Source organism: Hypanus sabinus, chromosome 2 (assembly GCF_030144855.1).
Source record: "Hypanus sabinus isolate sHypSab1 chromosome 2, sHypSab1.hap1, whole genome shotgun sequence".
Classification (NCBI taxonomy): Eukaryota; Metazoa; Chordata; class Chondrichthyes; order Myliobatiformes; family Dasyatidae; genus Hypanus; species Hypanus sabinus.
The window spans coordinates 206,119,294-206,137,127 of NC_082707.1; positions in this window are offsets into that span (position 1 = coordinate 206,119,294).

Consider the following 17,834-nt stretch of genomic DNA (forward strand, 5'->3'; position numbering starts at 1 on the left):
TCATTTGGACCCTTTTTCCAAGGGCCTTGACCTGAAATATCAACACTCAATTTCCTTCTAGTGTTCCTGCCTAACCTGCTGAGTTCTTTCAGTACTTGTGTGTACATCTAGTGTAGAAATCTAACCCCACTGGTTTCTGTTGTCCCAACAGGACAAAATTGGCAATTTGTCTTAATTCTGCAAAAATATTTCTGGCAAGCCAGATATATCTAATATTTACCTGTTTTGTTTTAGATCCCCCATCTCTGTTGTATTTGGTGCTTGCATTTTTTTTTAATCTGTAAATTGTTGCCTGGAGGGTTGGCTTGATTTCTTTGGAGCAACGAAGATGAGAAGTGACATGAAGGAAGTATATAAAATTCTGATACGTGTGGGTGGGTTATATGTCAGTTTCATACAGTAATTTACTTACTTAAGCCTATCAACCTTACGGGTATGTCGACCACACACTAGCAGTGTGCCAGAGGTCCATGAGTGCCTTTGCTATTACAAAAGAATAAGTGCTAGGTAAACTCAGAAATATTTTGGTGGATAAGTTGCCTGAACTAGATGGACTATATCCCAGAGTCCTGAGAGAGGTTGCTAAAGAGATAACAGATGCATTGCTCAAGATCTTTCAAGAATCACTTGATTCTGGCATGGTCCTAGAGGATTGGAAGATTACAAATGTCACTCCACTCTTTAAGAAGGGAGGAAGGGAAATGAAAGGAAATGATAGGCCAGTTACCCTGACCTCAGTGGTTGGGGAAGTGCTAGAATCTATTACCAAGGACAAGGTTTCGAAGTACTTAGAGACTAATGATAACATAAGTCAATGTCAGCATGGTTTCTGTAAAGCAAAATTTTGTCTGACAAATCTGTTAGAGTTCTTTGAAGAAGTAACCAGTAGGGTGGACAAAGGAGGGGCAGTGGATGTTATTTACTTCGATTTTCAAAAGGCTGTTAAACAAGATAAAATCCTATGGTGTTACAGGAAAAATATTGGCATGGATAGGTGAATGGCTGACAGGGAGGAGGCCTTTTCTGGTTGGCTGCTTGTGACTATTGCTATTCTTCCACAAGGCTCGGTGCTGGGACCGCAGCTATTTACAATATACATTAATGATTTAGATGAAGGGATTAAATGTAACATTAGCAAATTTGCAGATGACACAAAGGTGGGTGGCAGTGTTAAATGTGAGGAGTATGTTATGAGAATGCAGGGTGACTTGGACAGGTTGGGTGAGTGGGCAGATGCATGGCTGTTGCAGTTTAATGTGGATAAAGGTGATGTTACCCACTTTGGTGGCAAGAACAGGAAGGCTTGATTACTATCTGAATAGTGTCAAGTTAGGAAAAGGGGAAGTACAACGAGATCTAGGTGTCCTTGTTCATCAGTCACTGAAAGTACGCATGCAGGTACAGCAGGCAGTGAAGAAAGCTAATGGCATGTTGGCCTTCATAACAAGGGGAGTTGAGTATAGGAGCAAAGAGGTCCTTCTGCAGTTGTACAGGGCCTAGTGGGACCCTTATACAAGAAAAGCTGTCCTGATTTTGGAAAACAAGAATGATTCCAGAAATGAAAGGGTTAATAAAGGATGACTGTTTGATGGCTCTAAGCCTGTATTTGCCCATTTCAAACAGATGAGAAATAATTTCTTTTCCAGAGGGTGGTGAATTTGTGGAATTCATAGCCACAGTCAGCTGTGGCCAAGATATTGGGTATATTTGAAGCAGAGTTTGATAAGTGTTTGATTTCATCTCTGTTTGAAATGAGTGTCCTTCCATTCTGAGGCAGTGTCTTCTGCCCTCTGGTCCAAGACTCACCTACAATAGGAAAAATACTCTGTCCAGGCCTTTCAATTTTCAAAAGGATTTGATTAGATCCCCCTTTATTCTTCTAAATTCCAGCAAATACAGGCTTTCAGCCATCAAACAGTCATCCTTTATTAACCCTTTCATTTCTGGAATCATTCTTGTTCTCCAAAATCAGGACACCTTTTCTTGTATAAGGGTCCCAAAACTGCTCACAACACTCCAAGTGCGTTCTGACCAATACCTGATAAAGCAGCATTACATCTTTGCTCTTGTATTCTATTCCTCTTGAAATAAATGCTAACATCACATTTACCTTCCTTACCACTGTGCACTCGATGGCCACTTTTTAGCTACACCTGTACAATTGCTCATCAATGCAAATATCTAATAAGCCAATCACATGGCAACAACTCAATGCATAAAAGCATGCAGACATGGTCAAGAGGTTCAGATGCTGTTCAGACCAAAAAACAGACTGGGGAAGAAATGTCATCTGTGACTTTGACCATGGAATGATTGCTGGTGCCAGATAGGGTGGTTTGAGTTTTCCAGAAACTGCTCAACTCCTAGGACTTTCTGCACAACAATCTCCAGAGTTGACAAAGAATGAGAAAACATCCGCAGGTTGTAGTTCTGTGGGTGAAAACATTTTGTTAATGAGAGAAGTCAGAGTAGAATAGCCAGACTGGTTCAAGCTGATAGGAAGGCAACAGTAAATCAAATAATGATGTGTTACAACAGTGAGCAGAAGAGCATCTCTAAATGCATAACTCATCAAACCTTGAAGTGGATGGGCTACAGCAGCAGAGAATCATGACCATACACTCACTGGCTGCTTAGGTGCCACACAATAAAGTGGAAACTGAGAGTGTGAGACACAATACTTCACAGAATAGGGTTTCCTTTCCACTATGATCAATACTGCCCTCAACTGTATTTCTTCCATTTCCTGCACATACTATCCTCCTGCCACCACAGCAGAGGTCGGGTTCCTTTGGTCCTTGCCTACCATTCCACAGGTATCCGTATCCATGCACATCGTTCCTTGTAACTTCCCAAAATAGTCCTTCCAGATTGGGCGACACTTCACCTGCAAATCTGTTGGGGTCATCTACTGTATCCAGTGCTCCTGGTGAGACCTGATGTAGGTTGGAGCATCGCTTCTTCAGGCGCGTTCACTTTATCTGCCACAAAAGGCGGGATTTCCCCGTGGCCTTCCTTTTAATTCTACTTTCCATTCTCATTCTGACTTGTCAGATCGTACCCTCCTCTACTGCCACACTCAGGTTGGAGGAGCAACACGTCATCTTCCTTCTGGGTAGCCAATGACCTGATGGCATGAGTATTGATCTTTCCAACTCCTGGTAATCTCTCTCCCTTCCACCTTTACTCTTGTTCCATTGTTCATTGTGGATCCCTCTCATCCCAACCTTTCTCCTCCCTTGCCTATCTCCTCACAGAGTTGCCCCTCCACCTTGCCGTTCTTCCAGAGTACACTGTCCTGTGCTATTGGAATCCTTCTTCTTTCACCCTTTGCCTTTTCCACCTACAATTATAGTATTCTTCAGCCATTCACCTCTTCCAACAATCATCTCTCAGCTCCTTGCATTATCCTCTTCCCCCACCCACCTCCCCCCGCAGCTGGTATCACCTATCACCTGCCTGCTTGAAATACTTCCCCTCCACCCACCTTCCTATTCTGGCTTCGCTCCCTTTCCTTTCCAGTCCTGATGAAGGGTCTTGGCCTGAAACATCAACTGTTCCTTTCCCTCCATTGGTACTGCCTGGCCTGCTGAGTTCCTCCAGCATTGTGTGTGTGTGTTTGTGTGTGTGTGTGTGTGTAACTCTGTAAGCCTATTTGTTCACTCATTCTCTCATTCTATTTAATCAGCCAACTAGTGCATTAATGCTCAGCATTGTAATGCATTCCAGATAATAAACAAATTAATGGGTTTGTATTTGCTTTCTTTGTTCAGGAAGTAGAAAGTCTACACTATAATAATTCCAGCTTCCTTTGTGCAGGAAGTGCAAGCTAATTTCTCTGCCTGGAGCATAAAGTTCTATCATGCATTATACATTATACAAGTTGTACAATTACTGCGCATGGCACTTTTCTATCATAGATAATGTATGAGTATACAATTACAGTCATTCACAATTATCCTATTTGTTACCTAAGATGGGCATTCTATTGCCACCTTCCACAGTCAGTACATGTTTAGCCTCATGAGTACATTTCTCATTTATGTCTCTCTATCCATTCAATCTTTTTAAACATGCTGATCATTATGTTTAGTCATCAGCAGTGTGAACTGTGGGAAGCAATGAAAGGGTCACACTTGCAGAGAATGACATTTAAATCTGACCTCTATAGATTGGCTTCAATCTGGAAGCCCTTTCACTGAGGCTAGTTCATTTAAAAAATATTCAAAATACAATTATTTTCAAAATATCCTTACGAAATACAACTTTGAGATTTGTCTTCTTACAACTGTTACATACCCTGTGGGTATCTTGTGACTGTTTTATGACTATGATGTAATTGAGTATCTTGTGAGCATGATGTAATTGTCTTGTAAATGGTGGGGTGATGTAATTTTCCTGTCAGTGTGAGGTCACATGATGTTATGTTCCAACAGGTATATAAGGGAAACCCCTGCCATGATGCAGTTAGTACATGGGTAGTTCATTAGTTAATTTTGCTGTGTATTCATCTCATGATGCAGTTTCATCTTTGAAGTGGAGTTTTTACTTTCTGTTGTAAGGAGCAAAAAACATTGTGCCGGCAGTTTCACCAATCGCTGCCGGTTCTGGTTTGTCGCATCTTTAATTTACCTTTACACTTGAGTTGGAGAGTGAAGACCTTAACAAGGTATGGGAACCCAAAGGATTGAATAAAGTTGGTGTCACTCAGTGGTTTTATGAAGGATCAACAGTATTGAATTTTCATTCAGGAAAAGTGATATGCATCTGAGATAACCCCTACAAGATCAGGAAGGTTTGTGCAGAGTTCACTTTCCAGCAGAAAAAAGGTCAGTTCCTTTAAGCCATCTTATTTCCTTTGTTATGAATCGTTTGGACAGGGCATCTTTCAGCTGTGGTCAGCAGATTCATCATTTTCTTCAGAGAAGTTGTTGTTGCAGTAAAGTCTCTCCTTACTGATTGTATAAATCACTTGGTCTTTCAAATGTACCACTTTAAGACTGTGTTTGAATTTACCACTTTAAGAACTATTCCAGAGGTTGGCGGTTTGTTAAATTGCCGTATAGCAGTTAACTTTGGGTTAAGTTAGATGTTTGTCTACTTTTCACTTTTGTTAAGCAGAGTTTAATAAATGTTTATGTTTGTTTATAAAACCTGACTCAATTCTATATTCATTGTTGCCAGCCACATAGCATAAAATGGGGGGTTCATCTGCGATATGTTCCAATTTTGAGTTTAAGTGCTTGTTTAATTATCAGTCTGATTTGGAAAAGAGAAATACCAATTTTTTTTGTTTGATTGGTCTGTGGGTGGTATTTGGCAACAATGAATATTGACGTCTTTCTGGCATCGCCAGACCCGGAGGTATTAGCAAAGGTGAAAAAGGGTGATGTATCCAAGATTGCTAGCAGGTTGGACCTTAAAGAAACTACGAAGGTTACAACAATGCCAATAACTCAGAGAAAAATCACGGCATACTATAAAGAGTTGGGTGATTTTGATGAAGAAGTGTTAGATATGTTTCCAATGAATAATCTAGAGATGCAGTTACATATCAAACAAATAAAGTTAAAGCAATTTGAAGCTGATTTGGAACAAAGTCAGTTTGAAGCTGCAAATAAACAGAGGGAATTCACAGCTAGAGAAGCAGATAAAAAGATGGAGTTTGAGCTAGCGATGGAAAAATTAAAGTCTGAAAATCAGTCCTCTGGTTTTAGAAACAGTTTGTTGCTAGTCGGGAAGTTATATTGGCTCCTTCATTTAATCAAACAGAAGTGGACAAATACTTCTAACATTTTGAAATTGTTGGTCTGATTTCAGAGTGGCTGAAAGAGAAATGGTCAGTGATGTTACAGAGTGTAATTAAAGGTAAGGCACAACAAGTTTATACAGCTTTAACTGCTGAGCAACCACTTGATTATGATATTTTGAAGCAGCATATACCGAAAGCTTATGAACTGGTTCCAGAAGCTTGTAGAGAAAGATTCAGAAATTTGAAGAAATCCATGGAAAAAACTTATGTGGAATTTGCCTATGATAAATCTGTTTGTTTTGAGCAATGGGTTTCCTCTAAAAATGTGAATGCGGAATATAATAAATTAAAAGAGTTGATTTTAATGGAGGAATTTAAAAGAAGCATCCCTGTTGAAGTAAGGACAAACTTAAATGAGAGGGGCACTGCTACATTGCAGGAGTCTGCTAAATTAGCTGATGAGTATGCTTTAATCCATAAGACTAAATTTCCTCAGAGTAGAACTTTTAAAAGGAAAAATATCGCAGAGAGATACCAGAAATTTAAATCAGAAGTTAGTGAGAAAGGTAAGGATGAAGGGAAACATGTGAAGAAAAGACATTTTGGTCCTATTTGTAATTATTGTGAGAAACCAGGTCACATAATAGCTAACTGTTTCTGACTGAAGAAGAAGGAGAAGGAAGCAGTCCCAGATGCGTGTGTGCAACATATTGAAAAACCTGTAAATCCACAGAGTTCAAGAAATACTAATGAAGCTTTGTCAGAGTCTGACCAAGTTAAAAGGGGATATGATCATTTTATAACTGAAGGATTTGTACCCTTGAAAGAAGGATCTTCTCCTGTGCCAATAAATATCCTTAGGGATACTGGAGCTTCTCAGTCACTTATGTTAGACAGTGTTCTAAAGTTTAGTGATGAGTCTGACACTGGTGAGGTAAACTATATACGAGGTGTTGGAAGTGCCCTTATGCCTGTACATTTGGATAGAGTAAATTTAAAGTCTGGGTTAGTTATAAGACCTGTTAAAGTAGGACTACAACCCAATTTACCCATGAATGATGTGTCTCTATTGTTAGGGAATGACTTAGCAGATGGACAAGTGCATTTGACAATTAAGTCCATCTCTGATGAACCAAAGATAGGTTCTAACATGGAATCCTCCCATGTTGTAACCCAAGCTATGGCCAAAAAGACGAATGAGGAGGATGGGTCTGCTACACATAACTATTCAACTCGGGATTTGAATTTTGAGGGTGTGTCAGCAACTTTCTTACCTTCATTATTTGATCTAGATTCTTGTAGGAAGTCTGACCATGAAGATTTGTCTCTGTCTCAGAAGCAGATAATAGCAGAGCAGAGTAGAGACCCTGAGATTCTCAAATTAAAGGAACAAGCTCTTCCAGATAGTGAAGTTGAGAAGGTGCCAGTAGGATATTATTTTAAGAGTGGAGTGTTGATGAGGAAGTGGAGATCACCTACAATTCCTGCAAGTGAGGAATGGAAGGTTTTTCACCAGGTAGTAGTTCCTAAAGTTTATTGGAATGAGATTTTAACTTTGGCTCATAGTATGCCCTTGGGTGGACATCAAAGTGTGAAGAAAACTGTGAACAAAGTTTTTAAACGTTTTTACTGGCCTGGTTTGAGAAAAGATGTGGCGACGTTTTGCAGAACGTGTCATACTTATCAGATTGTGGGCAAACCTAATCAAGTTACTGCAGTGGCCCCACTGCAAACTATTCCTTCATTTGGTGGACCGTTTCCCAAAATTATTGTAGATCGTGTAGGCCCATTACCAAAAACAAAGACTGGCCATCAATATTTGCTGACCATCATGTGCACAGCATCTAGGTTTCCAGAGGCAATACCACTCAGGAATATAGCAGTTACAACTGTAAAAAAGGCTCTTATTAAATACTTTACCTATTTTGGGTTGCCTAAGGAAATACAATCTGATCAAGGTAGTAATTGTATGTCTGGATTGTTCCAGCAGATAGTTTATAAACTGGGAGGTAATCAGATTACCTCATCTACATATCATCCAGAATCGCAAGGAGCCTTGGAGAGGTTCCATTCTACCCTCAAAACAATGATTAGGATGTGGAATGAGCTTCCTGTAGAAGTTGTAGAGGCCAGTTCAGTTGTGTCATTTAAGGTAAAATTGGATAGGTATATGGACAGGAAAGGAGTGGAGGGTTATGGGCTGAGTGCGGGTAGGTGGGACTAGGTGTGATTGTTATATGGTTATATGGTTATTGAAAAATGTTATATATGGTATTGTGTGGAAAATGAAAAGGATAGGGATGAGGGTGTATATTTACTTTTATTTGCAGTATGGGAATCAGTGCAGGAATCCTTGGGATTTAGTCCTTTTGAACTTGTGCTTGGGCATCGAGTTAGAGGACCTTTGGCCTTATTAAAAGAACAATGGATTAATAAAGAGGTACATACTAATTTGCTGGATTGAAATTTAAGGATAGAACGCACAAAGCTTATAGCTTAGCCAGGGAGAATTTAAAATCAGCTCAGGAGAAAATGAAAACCTGGTATGATAAGAAAACTAGCATGAGATAATTTAAGCCTGGAGATAAAGTGTTGGTTCTTTTCCCAGTGCAAAAAAAAAACCCTTTACAAGTTAAATTTCATGGTCCTTATGAAGTTATATCTAAAACTAACAATGTGGATTATGTGATAAAAACTCCAGATCAAAGGAAGTCAACACAGCTTTGTCATATAAATATGATAAAACCATGTTATGAGAAACAGTCTGCTACTATGACTGTTGCGATTAATAATAATGAGACTGATTCCACTGGGAACTTAATGGATCTTTCATCTGAAACTCATTTTAAACCCAATATTATTTCTGCCAGATTACCAAACTCAACAATTCTGGAAAATATTGATGAGAAATTAGCTCATTTGCAGCCAGCGCAGAGGCAGCAGATGAAGCAGTTACTTTTGAAGTATAGGGATTTATTTCCAGACATTCCTAAAAGACCACAGTAGCTTCACATGATGTAGATGTTGGAGATGCCAAACCCATAAAGCAACATCCATATCGGATGAACATGGAAAAATATGAACTTGCTGAGCAAGAAATTAAATATATGTTAGAAAATAATATTATTAGACCTAATTCAAATTTGAGTTCACCTTGTGTTATGGTGCCTAAGTCAGACAGTTTTGTACTGATTATAGAAAGGTGAATGCTGTAACAAAAACAAATGCATATCCAATCCTTAGAGAGGATGATTGTGTGGACAAAGTCGGACAAGCAAAGTTCCTTACAAAGATTGATTGGTTAAAAGGGTATTGGTGTGTCCCATTGACGGATAGAGGTAGAGAGATTTCTGCATTTGTAACCCCATCCTTTTGGGATGAAGAATGCCCCAGGTACTTCCAGTGAATGATTAATTTTGTGATTCATGGTATAAACAATATAGATGCCTATATTGATGATTTAGTTACAGGTAATGATACTTGGGAAGCACATATTACTGTGGTAGAGAAACTATTTGAAAGGCTTTCAAAAGCTAACTTAGCTAAAAGAGAATTTGGTCATGCCACTGTGACTTACCTTGGTTACGTTGTGGGTCAAGGTAAGTTAGTCCCTATTCAGGCAAAAGTCCAGGCAATTTTAGAGGTACCCACTCCAACTGGTAAAAAGACTCTCAGAAGATTCTTGGGAATGGTAGGATATTACCCAAAGTTTTGTAAGAATTTTGCTGACATTGTCCTTCCATTAACTAACCCTTGAAGAAAAATGAAAAGTTTGTGTGGACAGTGTTTTGTTAGGAGGCATTTCAGAAATTGAAAACTATGCTATATCATCAACCTGTGCTCAGGGCACCTGACTTTGAAAAACCATTTTCATTAGCTGTAGATGCTAGTGATGAGGCTGCAGGAGCCGTATTACTTCCAAAGAATGAGGGTAATAAGACTGATCATCCAGTAGCTAGTTTTCTAAGAAATATAATGAGCATCAAAGAAACTATTCAACTATAGAAAAGGAATTATTATCCCTTGTTTTGGCTTTACAACATTTTGATGTGTATATTGGTAGAACTCAAAACCACTCATAGTTTACACTGATCATAATCCTTCAGTGTTTTTAGAGTAAGATGAAAAACAAAAATAGAAGGTTACTGAATTGGAGTTTGATGTTACAGGAGTATAATATTTTGATAGCTCATATTGGTGGCAAAGATAATGGGATTGCTGACTGTCTATCTGGATGTTGAATGTACAATGTAATTCTTTTACGGAGTGGTATTTTAACATTTGTAACACTCATACTGTATATTAGTTTGTAAGGTGCTGTATGATAATTCTATGTATATTTGGTATGTTGTAGGTTTTATGTATTTGTATTTTTTGTTGTAAATAGCTGTTAAAATCTTGTTCATAATAGACCAAAAATTTCCCTTTTATCAAGGGAGGTGTTATATACCCTATGGGTACTGACTTATGATGTCATGATGTAATTGAGTACCTTGTGGTGGTGGGGTGATGTAATTTTCCCGTTGGTGTGTGGTCACATGATGTTATGTTCAAACAGATATATATATAAGGGGAACCCCTGCTGGGATGCAGTTAGTTTGTGGGTAGTTCATTAGTTAGTTTTGCTGCATATTCGTCTCATGATGCAGTTGCCTTTTTAAGGTGGAGTTGTTACTTTCTATTGTAAGAAGCAAAAACTGTTGTGCTGGCAGTTTTGCCAATCACTGCCGGTTCTGGTTTGTTGCATCTTTGATTTACCTTTACATTTGAGTTGGACAGTGAAGTCTTTACCGAAGTATGGGAACCTGAAGGATTGAGTTAAATTGGTGTCATTTGGCGGTTGTATGAAGGATTGACCTTATTAAACCTCCATTCAGGAAAAGTGATCTACATCTGATCAGGAAGGTTTGGGCAGTGCTCGTTCGTCAAGCAAAAGGTCAGTTCCTTTAAGCCGTTTTATTTCCTTCATTGTGAACCCTTTGGACAAGGCATCTCTCGGCTGTGATTAGCAGATTCACCATTTTCTTCAGAGAAATTGTTGTTGCAGTAAAGTCTCTCTTAACTGACTGTGTAAATCACTTGGACTTTCGAACTTATCACTTTAAGAACTATTCCAGAGTTTGGTGGTTTGTTAAATCGCCGTATAGCAGTTAACTCCCAGTTAAGCTTGTTGTTTGTCTATTTTTCACTTCTGTTGAGCAAAGTTTAATAAACGTTTATGTTTGTTTATAAAACCTGACTCAATTCTATATTCATTGTTGCCGGCCACGTAACACATCATCATATGCCATGTTGTATGATGTGGGCAATTATCGGCTGTGACCATGACTGTTCTTCACAAGTTTTTCTATTGAAGTGGTAATCAAACATATTTGAAAACAATATGATTTATTCTGAGACTGGATTTATTCTCTTCCTGATGTAGCAGCAAGCCTGAACCATATTGCTTAGTCTCACTGAAACTGTTAGTAACAGTGTACTTTAAGTTATTAGACTGGTTATCACTTCCATTGTCTGTTCTGGGTCATATCATCATCAGTGTTACGTGCTGTGTCATATGACCTGGATGATCATGGTCTTTACATGACCATGATAGTTCTTGGTAAATTGTTCTACAGAAGTAGTTTGTTATTGTCATCTTCTGGGCAGTGTCTTTACGTGACGGGTGACCCCAGCCATTGTTAATACTGTTCAGAGATTGTCTGCCTGGTGTCAGTGGTCACATAACCAGGTCTTGTGATACCCACCAGCTGCTCATACAACCATCCACCACCTGCTCCCGTGACTTCAAGTGACCCTGATCGGGGAGGAGGGGCTAAGCAGGTGCTACACCTTGCCCAAGGGTGACCTGCAGGCTAGTGGAGAGAAGGAGCGCTTTAGACCTCCTTTGCCAGAGAAGTATCTCCACCCTGTCTTCTTACTGGTAAACACAAAGCAATGAAACCCAATAGAATCTATTAAAAATAGACCATCAAACACCCAATGTGTGATGAAAAAGAACGAACCGTGCAAACAACAAACAGTAAACAAATAAAATTCAGAGCTGAAGTTCGTGAAATTGAGGCCACAGCCATGAATTCAGGTCATCACTGCAGGCTCAATCAGGAGCCCGATAGTTGCAGGCCACCATCTCATTTCAGCACAGAACTAAGAGCAGTGAACTAAACGCTGGCCCATCCCTTTCCTCCACCCCTTACATCCTGACCTTTTCAATCCAGCCCATCACTTAAATAGGGCAAATATTGCTCATTCTCTGGTCTTGGACCCAGGCCCTGTACCATTTGTAGTTTTTGTGTCAAATCGCATTCTAATATATTAATGAGATACATGCTCAGTGGCATTAATCTTGAGCATTAATCATAATAATTTATTAGGTACAGCTGTACACCTGCTCACCAATACGTATCTAATCAGCCAATCAAGTGACAGAAGCTCAATGTGACCTGTGATTTTGACCTTGGAATGATTGTTGGTACCAAATGGGGTTGTTTGACTATCTCTCAACACACAACACGTCAAACCCTCTGGCTGGGCTACAACTGCAGAAGGCCATGACCTTACTCCCAATGGCCACTTTATTAGTTATGGGAGGTACTGACCTGTTTTCGTCCCATATCCTGCTTATTCGAGCACTTCTGAATAATGGCTCTTAAAACGTGTTAATGTTTCTGCTTCCAACACCCCAGTGGGCAGCTCATTTCTGATACCATCTATTCCTTGTGTGAAAACATTACCACACCGATCCCCTTCAACCATTCTCCCAATCACCGTTGCATGGTTTGCATAAGTTGAGGCAAACTGCGAGATATCGCCACCAATGATACCTAATTCTAATATGTTGTGGTGTTGCTCGGCAACACCATGGCTGAAGGAGTAGCGAGTCTGCCAGAACATCCACCTAAGCACGATAAGTACCAATCACTGAAAACTCAGCTTTTACAGAGTTTTGTACTATCGGAGTCTGAGCACGGCAAACAGTTGCTCCACGTGCCCGGCCTCCATGATGCTAAGCCAGAGCTAATGGACCACATGCTGTCTCTCCTGGGAAACCACCATCCTTTGTTTTATTTTTAAAGAACTTTTCATGCAATAATTGCCTGATCAAGTTCACATAGCCCTCGCTAATGTAGCCGTGAAGGACTATAGGGAGCTTGTTAAAATGGCTGATCGCTGGCACTTAGCCAGGCAGCAGTGTCTCATTACTCCTCTTTTCCTTGCCACAATAAGCCCAGTCATCAAGGCCCCCAACATAAGGATGCACTCAGCAGCAGAACTGATGTTTTACCTGTGTTTTACCATGATCACTTAGGTACGGAGGGTAGGAAGTGCTGACCACCTTGCAGCTTCGACAGTGCCAGTACATTGAGACATCAGAGATCAGTGAACACCGTGGGGTCCAGTTGCCAGGGCCGGCTACTGTTCATTATGGACACCCTTTCAGGGCAATGCTTCCCGTGTGACATGGGTACTCAACTAAGTGTGCATTGCCTATTGATGAGAAGGCAGAGGGCAACAAAACCTCACTGAGGGCCACCAATGACAGCAGGATCCAGACGTGGGGCTCTGTAGTTGACACTCTCCTTCAGTGGGCGAAGTCACACATGGAGCTTTGTTCTGGCTAAAGTGGCTAGACCTCTGCTCGGTACGGATTTTTCTGTGTACATAAGGACATTTAGTCAATCTTCAGAACTGCTGGCTTGTGGATGTCAAGGACTTTGGGTCATTACCATACTGACCCAGTTAGTTCCCCACAATGGTTCTATCAAGCACATGCTCCACTGTGTCAGTTTATGTAACTGCTTGGTGAATTCCCAAGCCTTACCAAGCCCACAATCTCCACTACAGTCACCAAACATGAGGTTGAGCACCACATTTCCACAAATGGTCTGTCAGTCCATGCCTGAACACATAGACTGGACCCAGAATAGCTGGCAACCATGAAGACTAAGTTTGCCAACGTACAAGATTGGCATTGTATGCCAATTGAAAAGCCACTGGGCTTCGGCTCTCCATATGGTCTCCATGTTGAATGGTGGTTGCCACTATGTGGTGATTATGGACACCTTAATGAGGTCACCAAACACAGTCCCACACTTCCAAGACTTTTCGGCATATTTAGCCTGAAAGTTAAGTTTTAATTTTTTCCAAAGTTGATCTAGTTAGGGGTTATCATCAGGTGCCTCTGTGCTCAGGATATTCCCAAAACATTTGTGGTATTCCTGTTTGGCCTCTTTGGGTTTTTACACATACCATTTGAGCTCATAAATGCAGCACAAATTTTCCAACAGCTAATGGACTCTGCATTAAACAACATTTTGTTGGATGACTTATCACCAGTGCATCCAAATCTGAACAAGTATCCGATCTCCGCACACTTTGAGCTCTTAACGCAACACAGGTTGATTATTAACCCTTCTAAATACCAGTTTGGATGATCAACCATTGACTTTTTTGACCACTCCATCTGCACAGAAGATGTGAAACCCCTCCCATCAAAAATAGTCACGGTTATGGATTTCCCACTGCCCTGCACTACTAAAAAGGTACAGTAATTTTTAGGTATGATGAATTTATATCACAAATATCCAGTCACATACTTACAAATACTGATTGCAATGCTTCAACATTAAACCCAACCATCTTCTCTGGCAGCAGTTAGTCAAATGACAAGTCACCTAAGAGGGCCCATTGGTCTTTATATACCCTCTCAAGTAAGCAGGACATGGGTGCGGCTTACGGCTCAATCGTGATTGGCTCAATCTGAATTGCCTATTCCTGATTGGTTAGTTTGAATTGGTCTTGTTCTGATTTGTTGCTTTTTAGGTCAAAATCAGTATCTATATGTAACTTTTAAGGCTAAAGAATAGTATGGATAGATTTGATAACTAGTCACAAGGCTTCCATAGAATTTCTATCTCCACTTCATTCTGCGAGCTGCTAAACGTATGCTCTCCCTGTATAGTGCACTTAAAGACAATACCCATAATCACGTGCTTGACTGATCAGCAAACATGACCAGGGCATTTGACGATGCTGATCAAGCTCTTTCCAAAGTGACCCTTCATTGGCACCTGCTCCCCAACGCACCCATAGCCATTACTACCGATGCTTCAGTGTGCTATGGTTGCTGTGACACTAACAGTTGGTCGGAGGCATGTGGCAGCCGCTTAAGTCAAGTCAAGTCAAGTCGACCATAACTGCTGGTACAGTACACAGTAAAAATGAGACAATGTTTTTTCAGGACCATGGTGTTACATGACACAGTACAAAAACTACACTGAACTATGTAAAAAACAACACAGAAAAAACTACACTAGACTACAGACCTACCCAGAGCTGCATAAAGTGCACAAAACAGGCCCTGAATAAAGTTTGAGGTTGAAAAGTACTACTAGTTGTGTGTTCAATGTGTTTGGAAGAAGACACTGCCTACAGGAATTATGCCATCATCCCATTTACAGAATGCAGGGCCACTTTATTTAGTGTGTATGGATTTCCACTCCATAGAGCCTGATTCCAGCAGTACTGCAAATGTCTTGGTCATCACGGATCACTACACCAGATATGCTCAGGCCTTCCCCACAAAGGATCAGAGGACATCCATAGTTGCCATAGTGTTATGGGAAAAGTGGTATGTCCATTATGGTCTCCCAAGAAGGATACACAGTGATCAGGGAAGGGAGTTTAGAGTCAGTTCATGCAGGAGTTAATGAGCATGCTTCACGTCAAGAAGTCGAGAACCACAGGGTGATCCCCAGCCTGAAAGGGTCATCTGGGCATTGTTACATATGGTTAGAACCCTGGATATCAGCAAAGAAAAATAGAATCAGTACATTGGACATTTATTGACTGCTACAACTGCACACAAAATGAAGCTACTGGATACTCTCCATTCTATTTGAAGTTGGGGCGCGAGGCAAATGGCCTAAATCTGCTCCAATGTTTTATGGTCTAATGTTTCTTCCTCTTTGGGATGTATATATCCCGTGCCTTCCAACTTGCTTCCAGAGTTTCCAGCCATTGCTGCTCTGTTGTCATCCCTGCCAGTGTTCTTTTCTAATCAATTCTGGCCAACTCTTTTCTCATGCCTCTGTAATTCCCTTTATTCCACTGTAATACTGATACATCTGACTTTAACTTCTACTCCTGAAATTTTGGATTGAGTTCAATCATATTATGATCACTTGTCCTTAAGGATTCTTTTACCTTAAGGTCGCTAATCAATTCTGGTTCATTGTACAACATCCAATCCAGAATAGCTGATCCCCGAGTGGACTCAACTATGAGTTTCCTCCAAAAAGCCACCTTGTCTAAATGGCATTCTAGAAGTTATCTCTTGGAATCCAGCACCACCCTGATTATCCCAATCTGCCTGCATATTCAAATCGCCCATGACTATTGCAACATTGTCCTTTCAATACAATGTGTATCCTTCAACATTAAGCTCCCAGCTATAATCATCTTTCAGCTGTCATTCAGTGATGCCCACAACATCATACATGCCAATCTGTAACTGTGCTACAAGTGTGGAGCTGGGCTTTGGGTTTCTGGAACATTAGGGCCTCTTCTGAGGGTGGTACAACCTGCACAAAAAGGACAGGTTACACCTGAACCCAAAGGGGTCCTGTATCCTATCAGGCAGGTTTAATAGAGCTGTTAGGGAGGGTTTAAACTAATTTGGCAGGGGGATGGAAACCAGAGTAATAGGGCGGAGAAATGGGAAAACAAATAAATCAAAGATAACATGCAACAGAGATGATAGAAAGGACAGGCAGCAGACGAGGCATAATCACAGCCAGTGGGATGAGTTAGATGGCAATAGAGGTATGGTGCAGTTAAAACAGAAAGCAACAGATACTGGACTGAAAGTGTTATATCTGAATAACACTAATGAAGTGGTGCTGCAGCAACGACCTGGCACTCAACGTTAGTAAGACTTTTGGACTTCAGGAAGAATAAGATGAAGGAACACATATCAATTTGTATAGAGGGATCAGAAGTGAATCAAGTGAGCAGCTTCATGTTCCTGGGTATCAAGATCTCTGAGGATCTAAACTGGTCCCAACATATCGATACAGTTATAAAGAAGGCAGACAGTGGCTATACTTCATTAGGAGTTTGAAGAGATTTGGCATGTCAACAAATGCACTCAAAAACTTCTACAGTTGCATCATGGAGAGCATTCTGATAGGCTGCATCACTGTCTGGTATAGAGGGGCTACTGCACAGGACCGAAAGAAGCTACAGAAGGCTGTAAAGCTAGTCAGTTCCACCTTGGGTACTAGCCTACAAAGTACCCAGGACATCTTCAGGGTCCGGTGTCTCAGAAAGGCAGCGTCCATTATTAAGGACCTCCAGCACCCAAGGCATACCCTTTTCACACTATTACCATCAGGTAGGAGGTACAGAAGCCTGAAGGCACACACTCAGTGATTCAGGAACAGCTTCTTCCCTTCTGCCATCCAATTCCTAATTTGACATTGAAGCTTTGGACACTACCTCACTTTCTTAATGTACAGTACTTCTGTTTTTGCATGTTTAATGTATTCAATATAGGTAATTGATATGCATGTTTATTTATTATTATTATTTTTTTTATTTTACTTATTATTTTTTCTCTCTGCTAGATTATGCATTGCATTGAACTGCTGCTGGTAAGCTAACAAGTTTCATATCACATGCCAGTGATAATAAACCTGATTCTGATTCTGAATGCACGTAGCATAAGAAATATAATGGACAATCGTGAAATTCAGCTACAGATTGGTAATCTCTGAAACTTGGCTAAAGGATGGCTGCCTTTGGGAGTGGAACGTCCAAGGATATACTGTGTATTGGAAAGACAGGTTAGAAGACAAAGGGGTTGATGTGGCCCTGTATTTAAGAAATAATATTGAATCATTAGAAAGGGGTGACATAGAATCGGAAGGTGTAGACGGGTTAAGAAATGACAAGGGTAAAAGGACCCTAATGGCAGTTGTATAAAGGCCTCCAAACAGCACCTGGGATGTAGATTACAAATTACAGAAAGAGATACAAAAGGTGTGTCAGAAGGGCAATGTAATGATAATTGTTGGGGATT